Here is a 6,000-nt window from a genome sequence, read left to right as displayed (position 1 = left end):
CACACGCACACACACACACACACACGTATATAAGTTTATTTTCTCGTCGTTCCACCTCTACTTCTCCTCTCGCGTGATCGGTGCTGAAAACTTAAGACTATCCTTTCGCTCCTTAAGTCACAATTGTCAGTCATCCGAGCGCGCTTTTTAAAAGACCTTTCTCTCTTTTTTATTATTTTCTTAAGCACTTATACAATATCTTTTCGCTCCTTCAATTGAGCACGCGGCGACCGATCTCTCTTTATATATATATATATATATATATATATATATATATATATATATATATATATATATATATATATATCTCTCTCACTCGGCGACGATCAATCATTCGCAAGTTTCAAGCCTGCGTGTCGATTGATCAGCTGCTTTCTTTCTAAATAGAGAAAGAAAAAGAAAGCTACTTTTTCGATGGACTTACATTTTTCTTTATTCTTAAGCGGATCCAAAAGCTATTTTATATTATCGACCAAAATTTAACCCAACATGACAATATATTTGCTTAATATAAAAGTTGCAATTTATAGACATAAAATAAAATAGGTTCCCACTATAAGAATTGCATGAAGGAATATCTGTGAACTTTTAGACATGACGTCTGACATGAGTTTATGTTTCGATCTTGCACACTCGCAGATGCACGAAAGCAAAAATTTTTTTTTACTAGGCTTCTAAAGTCATTTCCAAAAGTTCACTAATATTCTGTTATGTTATTCCAAACGCGGGCGCCATATCTCTTGCACGGACATACCGTAGAACTTTTTATATTAAATAAATATTGTTACGAGGCAACTGTCATTTTTCAATTTTTTAAATCATTTTTATATGAAATTATTAGCCTCCGCGTATTGTTTTTATAAGTACTTTAATTGGATTTATCAATCCTCTCTGTAGCCGAAAAAAAAAGATTTTCAAAATCTGTTCATGTTCTGTCAGTAATTTTGGATCCTCTTAAGGTTTACGCGACCTCTTTACTTACAATAAAGCATGATTAAAATTTTAAAAGTTGCTCTATAAATTCATCGACACACACACAGTTAAGTCAAAAGTTTTTTTATATATATTCCGTCGTAATAATTAAATTCGATTTTTATGTATGATTATACCTTAAACAATTAATGAGATCGGTCTCCAGCGTCTCGCGGACTAATCTTTAGTCTGATATGGGCGTTTAAATGACAGGAAAAACGTTCGATATGAATCGATCATCATCATGTCGAACAATCGCGTTTGCCCAGCTCGTCGCGTTTCTCTTTTCGTTCTCTTCTTCGTTCTCTCCTCGCTTCTTGGCGATTCATTTTAATCTCTAAGGCGCTTTTTTAAGTTATATATAGCGAATCTCTACGGTTGGCCACAATCATGGACCATGTTTCTATCCTCGTCTCTTTCTCTGTATCTGCATCTGCATCTGCATTTGTAATGTCGCGTCAACCCTTCATCTACGGATTCTCTGTATCTGGGTCCACTGAATGCGCATCTGTCTTCGCCACTCTTTTCTTTCATATAATCGAGCAAAAAGGAATGATCTCATAATCTTGTGTTGTATATTTTACATGCGCGCGCATACCGTAAATGTTTAAAATATACGTATATAAAATATCGCAAAGGGTTGCTTATTCCTTTTCTAATTGATCATATATAATCCCAAGAACAGACGCGAATCCAACAAATTGTGTACAGTAGACAGAGGGTTAACATCGCTCTTCCAAAACAAAAAAAAAAAAAAAAAAAAAAACTAACGCGTTTCATTATCTCTCGGCGAATATATTATTACAAAGTTCCTAATAACAACACATCACAGTCAAAAAGTATATCGCTATAAGATGAAGGGGACATTAATTCCGTTGTATAGGCTCGATTCTCTCGAGCAAATAAGTAACATGGGGGAAACAAGTAAAACTGGTGAAAAAAAGAAAATATATATATAGAAGTGACAAAGAATAAGTTTCGCTGCTCGTTCACCCTTTTATAGCTGTATCAAGTTAAACGATAAATGAAACCATATTGACTTACTGAATTATTGCAAAGAAAATATGATGTGATTGCAACTTGTTGACCAGAATTTTTGTCTCCGCGAAAAGAGAAGAAAGAGAATAAATATTGCGCAAGCTTGATGCTTCCAAATCAGAGATTCTATACTCGGGACTGAATTCCTTTACCAAGAAAGGTAGCTGCACTTTGCTCTCGCCGATTTTCTTTACTGGCCAGGTATCATTTTTCTAAATTATCGAAGGATTGCGAGAATTGAACGGAGGAGAGTGTGTCTCGATTCTTTCCTACGTCGGATGGTCTGATGGCGAGATTCCGTCAAGACAATTTGCGAGGGATCAGCACGTGATATGCTTGTCATAAAATAAAGGATATATATATATATATATATATATATATATATACTCATAAAATGATATGTCACAACTTGCACGATCGAATAATCTCGCGCTATAGCATAACTGAAATGTCCACTTGCGACTGAATCGCACTCGCATACCGATGATTTTAGATAAAGATATGCGAAATCATTGCGGGAATCGACCTGTCAGACTTGTTTTGACGAATATTGATTAATCCAGCGATTTATTTTCTCGGCTGAAATCTTGCTATTCGGATTGGTTAAATATTATTTCAGAATCGCCGCTTTCGACAAAGGAAGAATATTTGCTTCGATTATGTGTGTTCCTTGAGAATTTTCCTGTTGTGAAGAGAGAGAAACGGAGAGAACGGTTCAAAATGTCTGCCAAAGAAATGCCACCTTGGAGAAACTGCAAACAAATTTGATAGAGGAATTTGTCGCGGAATTCAATTAAACAGGACTCATCGCTACGGAAAAAAAAAAGATCTTCCCGACGTTGTATTGATATGGGAAAGTTTTATGAAAGTAGACACTTGTCTTGCACACTCGTAAATTCCGAGAAAATAGTTGAGTCTCGAATCTCTTCAAAGAAAAATAGACAATGCAAGTATACGAGAAAAAAATAGAAAGAGAAAGGTATGGAATCAATATTTATATATAAACTGTATATAATTTTTAATCTCTATGTTTTAATTTCACGTTATTCAAGTTATTATGCTTATCTTAGACTTGAGTATACCGGCTAATTTCATCATTATCATATTATCAAGGAAGAAATTCGCGAGTTCTCGTAGCCGAAATTTGTATTATACGTCCCTTATCAATCACTTTGCACATACTGATACCACTAAGAGATAATGCACGTAAGATTACACTATTTATATGTATATGTGTCTGTGTATGGTGTATACATACATATTATGTACAATAAATTCACGCTTTGCTAATATTGGCACTTGGACATTTTTCCTTTACCCAACAAATCGAGAAAAAAAAAATGAGAAAGGGAGAGAGCGGGGTGGAGCAAGAGGAGAGGAGAGGAGAGAGAAGAGAGAGCGAGAGAGAGGGGGGAGAGAGAGAAACACGAAGTTTGATGATTATTTGGATCTTTTGAGCATGAGTATGATCGTGTCTATCAAGCATCCACTCATCCGATCACGGATAATAAACATAACAACTTGACGACACTTAGGATGGTTTAGAGGCAGTATATATATATATATATATATATATATATATGTATATATATATATACGTTCTATGTATATATATATATATATATATATATATATATATATATATATATATATATATATATATATATATACGTAGAACGTGTACCTTGACACGCATCTAGAAATAAGGACACTGTCTTCCGCCATGTGCACTGAATTCGACTATCTGGACGTTGAACGAACACCTATAGCAACTTGGAAATAAGTGAACATATCCGCGTTGAGCGAATATTTAGAAGAGGAACAATGCTAGATTCACTGGGTGATCCAAGTGAACCAACAAAAATCTTCTAACGGTATCGAACGACGGTATCGATTCTTTTTTTTAAGTCACAGGGACGAGATTTTATTTTACTAATGTAAATTTTGATTCTCTTTCGTAAGAGCTAGTATAGATTAGAGAGATATCTTCGCATACATTTGTATACGTTCTCTCAACAAAAACTATAGGCGTGTACGATCCTACAACGAATTCATTCTGCCAAACAATCGAAAACAATAAGACGATACATCTCTTCTCTTTTTTACTTATAAAAACTATCCCTAATAATGATAGTCTTTTCTCGCAAACAATAACATAATTAAGGAGCAAGTGATAAGAGCACTTACATTCATTGAAAAACACAACTATCTCGACAACGCTCGAGTTTAAGGGAAGCGATGAGCGCGAAAGAGAAACCGGCCTGTTGCTTCGCTTAAGTAAGTTAACGATCGATATTCGAATTTTCTATTATCTCTGAACATGGTTTCGGTTCAGTCTCTTTGGCACTTTTTATACTCTTTTCTCGGTTGAATTATTAAGATTGGTCGGTCGACGAGGGTAATTAATCAAAGCAAGTACCGAAGCTTCCGGTGTTAGATCGTAGTTAACAAAGAATATCGCGCTTTTCCATTTTTATACAATATGATCGCAGCGACATTATTTACAAATGATACAATTTACAAAGGACTGGTATATGTGGTAACTATAGATGTTGAGTGAAAAACGCTCGACAACTCAAATCTTTAATATGGCACAGCGTAAAAGCCGCTAACCAGAAGAAAATCAATTCCTAATTCTATTCATTATTTGGTGAATATAAAATGAAAATTAAAAAGAAACATAAATTAATGTTATATACTTTTTTTTTTTAAATTATCTGTTTTAATACAAGAAGACCTGTATAAGCAGAATATAATTTATTTACTAATTGTAAATGACAAACAGGGCAAATAAGAGCAAGATTTGTAATGAATAATAATTAGGGCGTAAATTGTGTTATAATATCAATTTCACTTTCTATATTAATCTCTTAGTAAATCGTTATTACTTTAAGCCTATTACTTTTATTATATAATTTACTCATCATTGTGCGAATATAATGGTTTAAATATACCGATCGATTTCATCTTCAAATAACACTAGAATGGAAATATTCCGATTATATTTGATTTTATAAGTTAGTTGTCTACATCAACGTACAAATATATTCCTATATAAGTTTATTTGTACATACATATAAATATTTACATATAAAAATATATTTTTATTAACGCGGTTTTATCGCGATATTTAACACTGTGCCATATATTCGATTAGAGCGAGGTTCTTTCGATGCGAATTCTTTAACATTTACATTTTACCTTATATTTTTAACCAAAATATCATTCGTCATTTATTGCGTATTCTCAAAAAGAATCCGCACAGTTTGCATTTTAACTTATTGAGATTATATATACATATATATATATATATATATATGACTTTTGTAATGTTTTGCATTGCACAATTACACGAAAAAATTGTACAGTTATGTTTTGTAATAAAAAAAATTCATTCGATAACATAACAGATTTAACATTTTTATTATGTAGTATACATATATATCAATTATAAATAACTAGATGTTTTAAACCAAGAGAAACCGATGAACAACTCGTAATTATTTAAATTCAAAATGTTTAAAATTTATAAATTCTATTAACAATAGTAAATTGTAATATAATTATACTTGTTTCAATCAGATAGTAATACAATTATGCCTGTTTAAATAAAAAAAGGAGGAACACACAGAATTTATTAATCATTCTAAATGTTCTTATTGATAAATTGTTAAAATTTAATATCAGACAATCTTAAGAAAATTCTTAAAAGCAATATATAAATAAAAAAAATAATCACAAACAGAAATTTATATATTAAATTTAGATTAAATAGGTGAAATTTTAGCGAGGAAGAGATACATAAGGCAATTATAAATTCACCACTTTCATATTCGGTAGCTCGTCTTCAAAAATTTTTCGTAAGAATCTTACATCTGACAAACATTTCCACTGTTTTCTCTTTTAAATTTTATCTACGGTTCGATCGATGGTTTTAGTATATTCATAGTCACTTTTCGAAAACGTACATATTGAATAATAAAAGATAAG

Source organism: Anoplolepis gracilipes, chromosome 4 (assembly GCF_047496725.1).
Source record: "Anoplolepis gracilipes chromosome 4, ASM4749672v1, whole genome shotgun sequence".
NCBI lineage: Eukaryota > Metazoa > Arthropoda > Insecta > Hymenoptera > Formicidae > Anoplolepis > Anoplolepis gracilipes.
Note: the sequence above shows the minus strand (reverse complement) of the source record.